This window comes from Mustela lutreola, chromosome 13 (assembly GCF_030435805.1).
Source record: "Mustela lutreola isolate mMusLut2 chromosome 13, mMusLut2.pri, whole genome shotgun sequence".
In the NCBI taxonomy this organism is placed as follows: domain Eukaryota; kingdom Metazoa; phylum Chordata; class Mammalia; order Carnivora; family Mustelidae; genus Mustela; species Mustela lutreola.
Window position 1 is genome coordinate 84,132,401 of NC_081302.1, and position 16,323 is coordinate 84,148,723.

The window sequence follows — 16,323 nt, forward strand, 5'->3', positions numbered from 1 at the left end:
ACAAGAACCATATGATACTCTCAATAGATGCTGAAAAAGCATTTGACAAAGTACAGCATCCCTTCCTGATCAAAACTCTTCAAAGTGTCGGGATAGAGGTCACATACTTCAATATCATCAAAGCCATATATGAAAAACCCACCGCAAATATCATTCTCAATGGAGAAAAACTGAAAGCTTTTCCGCTAAGGTCAGGAACACGGCAGGGATGTCCATTATCACCACCTCTATTCAACACAGTACTAGAGGTCCTAGCCTTAGCAATAAGACAACAAAAGGAAATTAAAGGCATCCAAATCGGCAAAGAAGAAGTCAAATTATCACTCTTCGCAGATGATATGATACTATATGTAGAAAACCCAAAAGACTCCACTCCAAAACTGCTAGAACTTATACAGGAATTCAGTAAAGTGTCAGGATATAAAATCAATGCACAGAAATCAGTTGCATTTCTCTACACCAACAGCAAGACAGAAGAAAGAGAAATTAAGGAGTCAATCCCATTTACAATTGCATCCAAAACCATAAGATACCTAGGAATAAACCTAACCAAAGAGACACAGAATCTATACTCAGAAAACTATAAAGTACTCATGAAAAAAATTGAGGAAGACACAAAGAAATGGAAAAATGTTCCATGCTCCTGGATTAGAAGAATAAATATTGTGAAAATGTCTATGCTACCTAAAGCAATCTACACATTTAATGCAATTCCTATCAAAGTACCATCCATCTTTTTCAAAGAAATGGAACAAATAATGCTAAAATTTATATGGAACCAGAAAAGACGTCGAATAGCCAAAGGGATATTGAAAAAGAAAGCCGACGTTGGTGGCATCACAATTCCGGACTTCAAGCTCTATTACAAAGCTGTCATCATCAAGACAGCATGGTACTGGCACAAAAACAGACCCATAGATCAATGGAACAGAATAGAGAGCCCAGAAATAGACCCTCAACTCTACGGTCAACTAATCTTCGACAAAGCAGGAAAGAATGTCCAATGGAAAAAAGACAGCCTCTTCAATAAATGGTGCTGGGAAAATTGGACAGCCACATGCAGAATAATGAAATTGGACCATTTCCTTACACCGCACACAAAAATAGACTCAAAATAGATGAAGGACCTCAATGTGCGAAAGGAATCCATCAAAATCCTTGAGGAGAACACAGGCAGCAACCTCTTCGACCTCTGCCGCAGCAACATCTTCCTAGGAACAAGGCAAAAGGCAAGGGAAGCAAGGGCAAAAATGAACTATTGGGATTTCATCAAGATCAAAAGCTTTTGCACAGCAAAGGAAACAGTTAACAAAATCAAAAGACAACTGACAGAATGGGAGAAGATATTTGCAAACGACATATCAGATAAAGGGCTAGTGTCCAGAATCTATAAAGAACTTAGCAAACTCAACACCCAAAGAACAAATAATCCAATCAAGAAATGGGCAGAGGACATGAACAGACATTTCTGCAAAGAAGATTCCAGATGGCCAACAGACACATGAAAAAGTGCTCCATATCACTCGGCATCAGGGAAATACAAATCAAAACCACAGTGAGATATCACCTCACACCAGTCAGAATGGCTAAAATCAACAAGTCAGGAAATGACAGATGCTGGCGAGGATGCGGAGAAAGGGGAACCCTCCTCCACTGTTGGTGGGAATGCAAGCTGGTGCAGCCACTCTGGAAAACAGCATGGAAGTTCCTCAAAATGTTGAAAATAGAACTGCCCTATGACCCAGCAATTGCACTATTGGGTATTTAACCTAAAGATACAAACGTAGTGATCCAAAGGGGCACGTGCACCTGAATGCTTATAGCAGCAATGTCCACAATAGCCAAACTATGGAAAGAACCTAGATGTCCATCAACAGATGAATGGATCAAGAAGATGTGGTATATATACACAATGGAATACTATGCAGCCATCAAAAGAAATGAAATCTTGCCATTTGCGACAACATGGATGGAACTAGAGCATATCATGCTTAGCGAAATAAGTCAAGCAGAGAAAGACAACTATCATATGATCTCCCTGATATGAGGAAGTGGTGATGCAACATGGGGGCTTAAGTGGGTAGGAGAAGAATAAATGAAACAAGATGGGATTGGGAGGGAGACAAACCATAAGTGACTCTTAATCTCACAAAACAAACTGAGGGTTGCTGGCGGGAGGGGGTTTGGGAGAAGGGGGTGGGATTATGGACATTGGGGAGGGTATGTGCTTTGGTGAGTGCTGTGAAGTGTGTAAACCTGGTGATTCACAGACCTGTACCCCTGGGGATAAAAATATATGTTTATAAAAAATAAAAAATTAATAAAAAAAATAATAAAATTTAAAAAAAAAGAAAGAAAGTGACCTAAACTTTAAAAAAAAAAAAAAAAAGAAAATGCCGTGGGTTCCCAAGAACTCTTAATCACCTACCAGATCTCCAGCCAACAGGCTCCTTGGTTTTGACACAGGATGTTATGGCACGGAGAAGCGAAGAGCAAGAGCCAGGTGGGGGAAGATACTGAAGCCTGGAGCTACCTCAAGAGGATGGAATAAATCACTGAGAGTCATTTTCTTAGACTACATAGCAAAAGCTTATTTAACACAAAGTAGATGAATTGTTGTATTAAAACTCTGGGTCTCAAGATGAGGATGAGGGAATTGATGGGGACTAGAAAGTGATAACAAGTGGGAAAGAATATCCTTGTCCTCCTATGCAATGCTCAAGACAGATCCCATACAAACTTTGGAAAACAGATGAACTTTGACATTGACAGTTCTCTGTATTGTTTTCTGAACATCTCTATTCTAGGGTCACTTACTTCTATCCAGATCCTTGAATGGGCCCCCTTCCAAAATTGGTTCTTACACTCACTTCCTGGTCAAAATTCACTATGCTTCTTCCTGCCACTGTGTTATAAGGAAAGAACTGGATTGAGCTAATTCACCTAATGATATGCCAACAAATTATTCAGAAGTATTTTCATTTTAAAAGTAATTTGAAAATGTGAATCTATAGGGGAGAAAATGAGAGAAGTACAGCAATCAAGGGGGATTCAGCTGTGAATGCACCAGCTCAAGGGCCATGAAATATTCACCTTTCAACCCTAGAACCAAACACAGTTCTAGAATCAGTGAATATCTGTACGTCTGTATTGAGCAAGGTCAGTACTGCATGCCCCACTACACTCCCCCAAATTGTCCCTGCCTTACACATATTTTTCTTTTTTCCATGTCTGAACGTAAAGATTACTGAAAGCTCCCAAGCAGGCGCTGGGCAGCAGCAGTGGGAGGAGATGGGAGATCAGGTAGGATGGCTACCAGAAGTCATTTACTACAAGTGTAACCACAGTTGACCTCTTCTCATGCACCAAGCAATGTTCAGGAAGCTTTATGGAGAATAGCACACAGGTTTCTTCATGAGAACCCAGCAAGGCAAGAAGCTGAAGCACAGAAAGGTTCAATAACATTCATGAAAGGCAGAGATGTGATTCAACTCAAGCCATCTGGCCCCTGCCTCTTAGCTCTTAGATCTCTGTGCCTTTGAGGGCACATGTGAATCAACTATACACCAACTAGATAGATGGGTGGATGGATAGATAGATAGATAGATAGATAGATAGATAGATACACAGACAGTTATAGTCAACCATATATATAATTTACAATCAACTGTATATAGAGATAGAAATACAATCATGTATATATCACTTTAAGACCAAAGTAAAACAATAGTGATGAATTAAGCAATAAATAATTATTAAAAGTTTCCATATAAAAGACACAGTATAGATGTAAACAAAGTAAAAAAAAGTTGAGCCTCCCTTAACACCCAGATTATGTAGTTGGCCTTCTCAGGGGCTTTCAGCCTTAGGTACAAACAGGGCCATAATCGCTGCTACTACAGAAGTCACTGCTCAGCCATAGAGTGCTATGTGCAATCAGCATAAGGCATCGCTTTGAGATCTTTGGAAGCAGAGAGTGAGGTGGATTTCCATCTAGTCACCGCTCAGAGATGCCTTTGTAGTATTCATCACTCCTCACTTCCCAGACCCTTATCTGGAGCTCTTCAAAGCCTACGTTCTTTCCAGAAGTCCTGGAAGTTTCCATGAAAATACCTTTCTCTACCTGGTATTCTCCACATTGTCCTCCTCAGACTTCCTTGCTAAGAACACTGCCTCCCGTAGTTTCCTGGGAACCTTCCTGTTTGGGATCCAGTATCCAGCATGGTGGCTCAGAAGACTGCAGTTCAGAGACCATTCTCTGGGGCTCTCCAGGCTGCATATCCTTGAGGTGATGTTCAGTCCTTTATTGTCTCTAAATATTCACTCTTTCCTTCTTTCATTCAACAAATAACTGCTGCATCCATTCTCTGTTCATCGCACAACCCAAGCTATGCTGACCTCCATGCAGAAGTGGGAACAGACCTTCGCCTGACTTTGGGTCACATTTGGTCACCCACAAGGGCTTCTTATATCCTCAAGATATCCAGAATCTTGTTCCTTCAACTTCCTCCAAAAACCCTGGTCTCTAGCACAAGGCAGATGCAGGGCAAAGGGCCAGTCTCCAGAACAAACACAAAATGCTGTCCTTGTCATTTCATGTTCCTCAGTTGTCTTTTCATAAATTAAATCCACAGTGATTCTGACCTTGCCTCAAACAGTTCATCAGATCCCCAGATAGGTCTTTAACTTTGGCTTTAGCTCAAGCTGGGACTGCCACTTCACATGGAAGGTTGAAAGATGAGATAAGAAATAAATATTACATCTACATGCCAGTAAAGAATGTGTTCCAGGCAGTACAAAATGGGGACAAGCTTCAAGGATGCATGATAACTTTATGACTGAGATTCTTGGGCTGTTCCCTTCCTACACAAGATGTAGGCCCAAAGATCAGCCCATCATCCTGGAGATTAGCTTTGGATAATAGAAGAATAAATCTTTCTGCAGCTATATTTCCAATTTTAAAGGCTCATTAGGGAAGAAAATGTCTATCAGTGTGAGGCCATCAAAGACAAAACTAATTGCAAAACTTTTACAGATACTTTATCTTACCATAAAGTGGAAAACCAATGCTTCAGTCTAAAGAAAGACAGGGAATCACAAGTAGATAGCAAAAAGGTTGGAGCCAAAGCAGAGATGCAATCAGGAATTAAAAAGGGCTTTAGATGCCCCTCTGTCCAGTAGGCCTTCAGAGCATGCTTGCTGCCCCCAGCAGCACTGCAGGGCCTCACACTGGGGGATGGTGAAGCAGGGTGGTAACCACAGGGAATAACACAGAGCTTGAGAGAAGATGGCCACCACAGGACCCAAGAGCCATGGTCAGGAAAGAGCCAAGAAGGACAGAAGTTCCCATAGGAATATTGAGGGGACTTGAAAGGCAGTCATTGGTTTATGGTACCAGATAAAGGGTCTCTCTCTTCAGAGTGAACAGAGACCACTAACCTAAGCCTCCACTAACTCAGAGGCAGGTTAGGAGAGAAGTAGTGAAGGGCTGTGCTCCTGCATCACAGCTGTGCTGCTGTGGATGAGATGTGGAATCGTGGGCAGTTTGCTTAACCTGTGGACAGCTCAGCTACAAAACAGGAAGGATTCTCTTCGTTGCTGTGAAGACTTCCTGGAGTACTGTAGGCAAAGCTTGTAGTACAACATTTGGTCAATCTTAGCTATGGATATCACCAGCTATTATTAACTTGCATGTCCTTACCAGTCACAAGGTGATTTTTAATTTTTTTAATTTGGCTCAATATACCAACGGTTCATCATCAATAATTACCTCACTGAAAAAGTGATAGTTATAATTATAAAATATAGTCATCAAAAGAGCATAAAAGGCCAGTTCATCTACAGCTCTGTGCTAGACCTCCAGTCTTTTGGCTGTAGCTATTGTAAAAGCAGAGGGTCTGGACATCTTACTGGAAGCAGACTTCATGGTTCTTGAGGGGGTTTGGAGGTTACTCTCCCCCATTTCCTCTGACAACAGATCCCTCCTCCCATTACTGAGCCCACCCACCCTCACATTTGCTTCCCGATCCCCACTATAGCTAAGCCCAGGCATGTAACTAGCCTGGCTTGGGCAAAGTCTTCCCAGGAAAACTTCTAGAGGCGTTTCCTTCAGGTTAATGAAGAGACAAATGAAGAACATGGTCATTGCCAGCCTTGCTTCCTGCTTTTCCACATTATCACAGGAGGGAATGATACTTGAAGCTGTCACAAGAATCACAGAAACACCAACTTGGATCCCAGACATTGGCAAACAGCTGAACAAACCCCCCAAAATTGCTCATCTCTGGACTCTTCATTAAAAAGAAAAATAAAGCCCAGATGTGGAAGGACTTGTGGCCAAGATGCACTTCTTCTTGCATTGATTTACCTGCATTTACAATCAGACACACATGACTCTCAAGATTCCAACTTAGTTGTTCAGAACATGGTGTTGTTTTGCCTCAAACTGCCTGTAAGATCTTAGAAGAGCTACTGAATCACTCTAAACCTCAGTTTCCTTATATGTTAATTGGGGTTCTAACAGGACCTACCTTGAAGGGTTGCAAGGACAAAATGCAACCATACAGCCATTGCTCAGCACATACTCTGTATTAAACACATCTATAGTGTGCACACCATTTGCACTTAGCTTGCAGGTACTTCCAAATGTTTGTATTGGAAATACCAGTCTGAAGTTCTGTTTATACTGGCATTTTTTTCACTGAAGCCCATCACTATAGATGATGAAAATGGATATTATGCACCCTAGGTGAAGCTACAACAATATTCTACCAGTCCTGAAGGGAAGATCCTAAACAGAAGCCAGGGGGATTTAGTGTGCTTCAGTTCTGAATATAACAGGTAAAATTTCACCAACTCATGCGTCACAGTGATATAGCTAAAGGTGAGGCTAATCTGCTATCCTGACAGGAGGGGACATAAGGAAGGTCCACGCCTTTATAACCTGGACAGAGATAGCTGAGGAGGTCAACTTCGTTGGCCATTCCTAGATTCCAGGTAGCTCCTTTTGCCTTCAATTTCTAGAATTGCTATTATCAGATAACTACAGAACGTCATCATTAGATGAGCTGACCGCTAACCGAACTATAACTCAGTGTCTTTGTTCCCATTAATATTCATCAAAATCTAATGAGCTGCTTTGAGTTAAACAATTTTACTTTCCCCTAAACCGCAACAGAAAGCATACTTTCAAAGAACCTAAATACTCAGGAATCATCTTTAAACAAATCCATAAGATTTCTCTAGGAAGCAAAATAACCACAGAAGGTAAGGAATGCCCTGAAGGGAATGATATATTTTGATTAAAACAAACAGCTGGGTATTAAAGGAAAGATTTGGGCCTGGGCATTTCAATTGTTCAATTGTTACATTCCATTATACCAGTGAAGTACATTGTGGCATGCCTCATACAGGATATATGGTATACTTAGCAACTATTGCTGTCTTTGCATTAGTTGACTCACAAAAATTACTGAGCACTTTCCAAGAGCTGGGCAACACTCTGAGTCTTTACAGATGTTATTGCATTCAGTACTTACCAAAAGCCTAAGTGGGTAGGGTAGGGATTGCTGTTGCCATCCTATAAATGAAGAACAAGGACATGCACAGGGTAAAGAACTTGCTGTGGTCACACAAATTCAGTCCTGTGCTGCTCCTGCAATGGTTTTATTACAGGAGTCCAAGCATGGGAGACAATGTTCTCCCTCCTCTTTCTAAGAACCCTCATCAACCTTAACATGACCAATTTTGTCCTTCCTCAGGATAGATTAGATTCAAGATCTTACTGTGATTTCCACCTTGTCAAAAAGCATTCAGGCATATTTCTGATGCCACAGGCAGTGGAGATCACTTTCCCCTTGAATGATGGGACAATTGCATACAGAGAACCAAAGGTTCCAGAGGACATATTCCAGATAAGATCCTATGGCTATTGGTAAGTGGAGGCAATCTCCAGATTTCTACTTTATTCTTAAGCAAACAAAGACAAAACCCTGTCGTATACTATTTTCTTTTCCCCCTGCCTCTTATATGCTTTATAAATATCCTCTTGGAAATGACTTTTGGAGCTCTTCCAAGCCTACCCTGGTGGATTATAGTTAAAAGATACCAAGTAAATAGTTTTGCTCAAAGTCCTAAAGGGAAGAGAGATTCCTTCACAGTCTTCCCTTGGAGGATTAGTTCATCACCAGTAGCATTGCTCATCTGAAAAACTAGCAAAATCTTATTTCTTAAAAATATACCCAAAAATATCTTTCTAGGAAATAAACTATTTAGAAAGCAAGTGCCTTTGTGCTATTATTCAGAAGTAAATAAGCAGGCAATTTAATAGAAATAATTAGGGCTTACAAATATGTGGTAACTAGACCCAAATTTGGAGCACTTTACCTTTTGTGACTTCCCTTTTATCTTAGATACTAGACTTATGGATTTAAGTTTATTTCATTCTACATGTGGTAAGCCTTCTAAGAGGAGACATTTAAGGATTTGAACGTTGATCTGAGATAAAGCCTTTCTATTTCAAAAAGAATGAGTAAAAAATCATTCACTCTCTAAGATACTTATGATCATTTGAGTCTTGTTAGCACCAGAAAGAAGTTCACATCCAATAACCAAGTGAGGGAGGAGAATGTGGCTGCTAACTAGGGTCACATGGAAAGGGGAAAGAGTGGTCCCACTGCTATACTGGGTTAATCTGGATTCATTTGTTTAATAAATATTAATAGCGTTGGCGCACAAGCAAGTCAATTACTCCTAGGGTCTCATCTTCCCTTATCTTTGTTCATTCCACAAATATTTATGGAGTGCCTTAGTAGGCTTAGTAGCAAAACAAAGGCATCTTACCAAATGACCTTCAAAGTCCCTTCCAAATGTAAAGCTTTACAGTGAGTCAGTGCAGTCCACAGTCCATATCAATGTAAGTACACGTGTCATTTTAATCTTTCTTATTCAATTGCTCAGTATATGTTAAGTTGTAAGTTTTTATCACTATGCTAAGCAGAGAAGGAATTTTTTTTTTTTTCCTTAATAGGAAGCCTAGTGTAAGAGCTTCACGGTCTCTTCTTATGCTATTAAGAAAACAATATATTCTCAAAATAAACATTAATTTCCTGTGTTGAAGAAAGAGTACAGCATAAGAGGTAATGTCCTAAGGAAGAGGTGGGGCAAGAGGAAGAAGGGGTTTACCCTGATGGGTAAAACAGAGGTGTCACAGGAGAAAGGTGTCCCAACCAGAGGCTGAAAGAAACACAGTACTTGAGAGGAGCAGAGAGCCAATTAGCTTAGCTGAAGCAGAAGACTCTGCTGGAAGGAGGCAATGTAACAGATATAGAGCAGGATAGAAGGCCTGGTGGTTAATCCTATGTGTCATTTTGACTGGGCTAAGGAGTGCCCAATAGCTGGTAAGACATTATTCTGGGTATGTCTGTAAGGTTGGGGGGGGAGGTCTCTGGAAGAGATTAACATTTGAATGAGTACATAGGACAAAGAAAATCATCCTCATCAATGTGCACGGGCATCATCTAACCCATGTCAGGGCAGAATGGAACAAAAATGCGGAGGGAGGGTGAATTTGCTCTCTGCTTGAGCTGAAACATCTATCTTCTCCTGCCTTTGGACTTTGGTGCTTCTGTTTCTCAGAAGGATGGTTTTTGGGCACCAGGACCTACACCACCAGCACTCCTTCTACTCCCTGCCATTCCCAGGCCCTCAAACTCATACCTAATTACACACTGGCTTTCCTGGTTTTTCAGCTTACAGAAGGAAGATTGTGAGGCTTCTTGGCCTCCATAACCATGAAGGCTAATTTGCCTAATAAATCTCTTTTATGGGTCTATACATTCCTTTTCGTTCTCTTTCTCTGGAGAACTCTGATAATACAGAAGACAAGCAGTAGTTGCAATGGCATTCTGATACTAACTACCCAGAGGTAGGTCAGACTTCAGGGATCTAGGATTCAGTCCTACACGAGTCGGTGTTCACTTCAGACACAACCCAAAAATCTTGGTAGTACCAGACCACGCACACTTCTGACCAACTGGCTAAGATTTAAGAATTTCCAGGACCCCCTCAGGTTTGATAATTCACTAGGATGACTCATACGTTCAATGGCTGTTTTATTATAAAAGTTAATGATGGTTTTATTATAAAAGTTACAAATCAAATGAATCCAAATGAAGAGACACACAGAGCAAGATCTGAGAGGGTCTCAAATATGTCCTTAGGATGTATCATCCTCCTGGTACATCAATGTATAACACCAACCAGGAAGCTCACACAAGCTTCAGATGTCCAGAGTTTCTTGGAGGATTTCATTACACCCGCACAACTGACTGAATCATTGGCCACATGACTGAACTCAATCTATAGCGCCTATCCCTTCCCCAGAGGTCAAGAAGTCAAGCTGATGGTACCACCTGGTTCAAAACTTCAACCCTTTAGTCACATGCTTGTCCCTCATTCTAAAACTATTTAGGGACCTACCATGAGTCAGCTTATTAGCATAAACTCAGATGTGGTCTGAGGGATCCACCATGAATAACAAAGATGCTCCAATTAAGACATTCCTAAGGTTTCAAGACTCTATCCAAGGAAGCGGGGGTGAAAACCAGCCAGATGCCTTGTCATACAATAGTTCATTGGGTGTTATGAATAGTTAGGGTACTAAAGATACTAAGGACACAGTAAACACATCAGAACCTGCTCAATCCAGGAAAGGTTTATTTAAATTTGTGGTGCACTTTAGCCAAACTTAAGAGAAGGAAATAGAGATTCAGTAGGAATATTACATTTCAATCAATAAAAAGTATGGAACTAGAGGGTACTAGGCTGAACAAAATAAGTCAATCAGAGGAAGTCAATTATCATATGATCTCCCTAATATGAGGAATTTGAGAGGCAGAGTGGGCGATGTGGGGGCTAGGGAAGGAAAAAATGAAATAAGATAGGATCAGGAGGGAAACAAACCATAAGAGACTCTCAATCTTACAAAACAAACTGAAGGTTGCTGGGGGGAGGGAGAGTATGGAGAGGGTGATTGGGTGATGGAGAGGATATGTGATAATGTGAGTGCTGTGAAGCTTGATGATTCACAGACCTGTACCTCTGGGGCTAATAATACATTATATGTTAACAAAAATAATAACAAAAAAAGAAAAATAAATAAAACTCCCATCATTAGAGTTCAAGGACTACATGAAGAAAATAAGAAGGGAAGACCTTCAAAAATAGAAAGCATGGATATGTTTTTAAAAAATAAATAGGACTTATAAGAAGTTGAGCAGTGGAAATAAATTTATTTATTTACAAATATACATATTCATTTTCTGGATGGGAACTCAAAATGTGTGAGAGCAATTAGATCATCAATTTTAAGCCATAGTTTTCATAGCCTCAAAAGGGCATGTGAGGTCTGAGTTCTGAGGACAGGGAGACATGAAAGAGAGGTGGCCAGGATGTACCTTTTCCTTAGGAAAACTCAGCACCTATTTTCAGAACTCCCCTCCAAACATGTAATTGCCAAATTTACTTTGAGATTGGTTACACAAATTTGTCTTAAGAAATACAGAATCCATTTTCTCTTCTAAGTGATGATAATCTTAACTTTCACTTCTACAGATATGGCCTTGGAAGACAGGATGCCAAACAGGGGACAGAACCAAGCAAGGCATGTGTAGGCAGTAGGGTACCAATCAAGGGGACTGGATGTAAGAAAGAAGAAAACCAAATACAGATGTCTTTGGTTTCTGGCTTAGATGACTTCATAGACAGATAATGATCCCATTAACCAAGATGGAAAATACCAAGAAGTGAAGCAGATAGGAAGGTAAAGCTTGTAAGTGGATTTTGTGACATCACATGCAGATGTGCGGGAAGCAGATGTGCAGGAAGCAATTAGAAAGACAAATCTGGAGGTCAAGTGTCCACAGCTGTCATATGTTTTTAATTAGTTGAATGGAAGCTCTTTAAATTTAAAACAGTCCCTTTTATCTGGGACAAAGTTTGCTATCTCGGGTTTAATTTTGGGTATTTATAATCATGTTTATGAGTATGTATGTGTGTGTGTGAGAATGGATACATGGGTATGTAGATAGGTTAGGATAGATGTTGATAATGATGATGATGATAGATGACAGGTAGAGAGGTAGATAGACAGGGAATGGATGAGTGAACAGATGGACAAAAGGATGGATAGACGATGGGTAGTAGGTAGGTAGGTAGATTAGCATAGTAGCTACCACCTTCATCATCAACATTTTTCAGCCAGCTTCACCCAAATTCTTTCTGGAATTCTGTCTAGAGTATAACTTTTGCATTCTTCCCAAATTTCTCAGCTAAGGAAGAAAACTGACAACTGGTAAGAAATTCACATTTATGCAATTCTATTTCTGCCCAGTTCGGTGTCAGGTACTTACTCGTGAGCTATCTCACATAATCTTCATGATGACCCTGAGAAATAGGCCTACAAACACTGTTTTCACAAGCAAGGAAACCAAAGATCAGAGAATCCCATGACTAATGAGGGGCAGAGCCAGGGTGAGAGCGCCAGATCTTTCTTCCTGATTCAGAGACCTCCTTGGCTAAACCACAGCAGCATCGGAAAATAACATGTTACATTATAGGACAAGTTTAGACCAGAACCTTGACTGCAGGGAATCTGGTACAACTTCTTAAAACTCTCTAAGCTGATATATTCTTACTAGTCTCAGTTTCAAACGAAACGGTCAATGCATTCTTTCCTTGGGAGCATCAAGGAAGGGAAAAGCTGAAGTGAGTGTGGAACTGTCCTAATGGCCACTAACCTCAGCTCATAGGAAGACAAGTCCCTAAGAGAGGATGGGTGATAAATGCTTTACAGAAGAAAGAGGATGGGCTGAGGAGTTAAAAGCTTACTTACATCCATGGCAAGAGGGCGATACATTTTTGGTGCAAAGGAAAACCATTGTTCAATTCTTAGATACTTTTCCAAAGGTCACCTAAGGTATTCTGCTGCAGGAGAGTAGGGCTCACTTGTACTTTCTGGGAAAATGTGTATGCAGCATTAAGAAACCTAGAGATCCTTTTAAGATCTCACTCAGCTTTCCCTGCCCCTACAGTTCACTTGATGCTAGACTACTGTATTTTAAGATTGTCACCACTTGTCATGAGACTATCTAGGCTGGACACAATTTATGTAGGAAGAGTGTAATTCAATTGAACGAAGTGACAGATGGCAGCCTTGAACCAAGGGCCCTTGTCCTCCAACCCCTAAAGTGGTATCACAAGGCTGCATTTTTCTTTGTGGTGGTTACTAAATTAAAACAAATTCAACATGCATCTCCAGAGCCAGGACTTGCTCTATATGCTGTGGGTACAAAACACAGCACATTTTAGTCTCTGTGCTTGGAGGTTTGATTGGACTCCCTCCCAGAGCTCTTCAGCAGATAGCCTACGAGGTTGTTCCCTGCCCTCATGGAGCTGAGAAGCCCCTCCATGTGTACAGGAGTAAGACTGGCATGAAGATAGACATTACTCATGTAATTCCACAGTCAGGAAATCGCAACTGTAGAAAGTGCTCTGAAGAAAAATTACAGGGTTGGGGCGCCTGGGTGGCTCAGTGGGTTAAAGCCTCTGCCTTCGGCTCAGGTCATGATCCCAGGGTCTTGGGATCGAGTCCCGCATCGGGCTCTCTGCTCCGCAGGGAGTCTGCTTCCTCTTCTCTCTCTGCCTGCCTCTCTGCCTACTTGTGATCTCTGTCTGTCAAATAAATAAATAAATAAAATCTTAAAAAAAAAAAAAAAAAAAGAAAGAAAAGAAAAGAAAAATTACAGGGTTAAGAGAGTCTGTAACCGGGTCCCCTAGCAGACTGGGCTTCCCTAAGGAGTGTTGCATTCATAAGCATGAGTTAGAATAACTAAGTGAAGGAAGTGTGGGTCATCCAGGGGTTCAGAGAAACAGAAAACACCCCATAAGGCAGAAACCAGTAAGTGTGGGGTGGCTGGGGAAAGGGAATATTAGACAGAGAACTCCTTGCAGAGTTTTATAGGCCAGTGGGAGTTTCAAGTTTGGGGTGGGTGGTATGATATTTTGAAGAGACAAAGATAGCTGAGAACAGAGTGGAGGGTGCCAGGCGGATTTGGGGAGGCCAATTGGAAGAGCACTGAGCTGGTCCAGTGGGAGACGTTGGAGAGTGTGGATAGATCCTGGATATAATTAGAATTTAAACTCACCATACTGAATTTTTGTTGTGTTCAGTTTTTAACTGTTGGGTCAGGACCTATATTTTTCTGTGCTTGTACCCCAAGTATGTAAGATAGCGTGAGGAAGATGGCAGGGCCAGAGGGTTGGGAAGAAAAAAAAGAAGAAGAAGAAGAGGAAAAAATGACTGCACAGAAAACAGCAGTCCTCTTGAGAATCAAAATAGAGGCTTCTGCCTTGCTCCACAGTCAGCTAGAAGTACGAACTTCATTTCCTAAAGCACTAGATATCAATTTTGAGAGCTTAAACTGTTTTCATTTGTGATTTTTTTTTTATAATTGGATTACAAAGCCTGAAAATATTGTATCTTCTTCACTTGCATTGCAATGTGACTTACAACAGGAGCTGAAGCACTTTTGTAACCTTGTCTAGACATCTGACTTTCATTATAACAATTACAAAATAATTACAAAAGTTATAAACAATAAAAAGGTACAAAATGAATGAGTTGTGAGTTCCAATGAACAGACTTACAAATTTACTCCTGGCAGTTGAACGAGGAACTGCTGGTAGCTCTTCTTAGTAACTGGCCATGGAGAAGGTTCCATTTCTTGTGGCTTCCGTTACCTATCAGTAAAATGGAAGGAGTTTGGGAAATGATCTGCTTTCTGAAGTTTCTGCTTTAATTTGTTTAACCACCCATTAGAAAGCAGTCTGGCTCCTGTGTGTGAGACATCAGCATTCCCGTTCCTGGTACATGATGTTCCCGAACACTTGATAAATGTGAGCTGCCCTCTTTCCCCTGGTTGCTCTGGTGATAACACCACAACCCACAGAAGGGCTGCATGGTGGGCATAGAGCGGAGAGCCCTGCAGAGTGGGCTGCTTCCCAGCTCCTGAAGGTTACCATGGGGCAGAAGGGATGGCTTACAACAGGAATGGAGTGGGAGGCAGAGGCTGGCGGAAGAGCTCTCTCCCCAGATGCCAAAACCACAAGAGCTCAGAGGTGCCCAGGGTCACTGACAGCACCAGGCTCAGTGCCAGAGAGCCCCGGCAAGGGCTCTGTTACCTGGCCAGGCGCCGGCACATCTTGCCCCTTCCTCCTAGTCACTATCTTACACTCCCTCTCCTGACCTGACTCAGGAAACAACAGCTCTTTCCAGACTGAAGAGGAATCCAAAGAGAAGGACATTGTTGGAGACGGGGTAGATGGAGCGCCCCCAAGTGGTAGGATAGCAGAGTGGTGAGGAAAAAAGGGACCACAAGGTGAGTTACAAGAGTTCGTTCTCAGGGTCCTGATACTGTGATCTGGACCACCGGGAGGAGCACATTCACGTCCTCAGCCTCTTCCCACCAAACACCTTCGAATGTGAAATGACTCAAGTATAATGAAGAGTCATTCCAGATCTATGAGCACACTTTCCGTACTTGCTGCTTGCCTTCTCTGACAAAAATTGTCATCACATTTGCTCACTGGAAAAAATAAAGAAGCCTTTAAATTATTCATTCTCCTCTACCTTTGTTGCCAGGCATTGGACTAAATATTACTTTGCATACGTTATGTTGTTATGATACATCAATTCTGAAAGGGAGTCTTTATTATTCCCCTTTCTTTGATGAGGAAATGGAAATTCAAAGAGACTCAGTAACATTTCCCCAACAACACATCTTTGTGGGTAGAAAGGCCTCTCTCTACCCAGGACTCTTTGGCTTTCCCCAGTGTGGGCAACCATTTCTCAATGTGTTGTTCCAGTAACATCATGGTTCAAAGCAGAGCAGGGACACATGGAAGGGGCAACTTAGTGTATCATGTGGTAAACGTGTATTCTTCTGGGAGTCCCACATTTATGCTTTAATCAATTATAGTAAAGTGGTACTACTTTTCCACTTGTAGTATGATAAGAATTTTCCTCCAAAAAGAAATCTTTCTTAACGTAAAAGAGAGAGGAAGGAAGGAGGGAAGAGAAGAAGGGAGAAAGATGAAGTTAAAGAAGAGCATCGATGGAAAAAAGTCATCAACACATTATTCAGATGATTGATTTGACAATCCTACACGCCTATACTACATCATTCTGCTCTAGTCATAGTATCATACCCAGACTTTAATGTGTCATCAGGAAATGGTTTCCAGTACTGGCTTCTGAGCACTGAT

At 41.2% G+C, this 16,323-nt stretch overlaps 1 long non-coding RNA gene across 1 annotated transcript in view; it reads right to left on the reverse strand.

Annotated features, from left to right (window-relative positions):
• The window catches only part of LOC131813813 (uncharacterized), a 37,723-nt gene extending 22,819 nt beyond the window's left edge, over positions 1-14,904 (reverse strand). The window contains exons 1-2 of the long non-coding RNA XR_009346989.1: positions 14,707-14,904; positions 7,539-7,579 (exon numbers count right to left, since the gene is read on the reverse strand). This is a non-coding gene — a long non-coding RNA (uncharacterized LOC131813813). The remainder of the gene's footprint in view (positions 1-7,538; positions 7,580-14,706) is intronic.
• Positions 14,905-16,323: the final 1,419 nt, after the last annotated feature.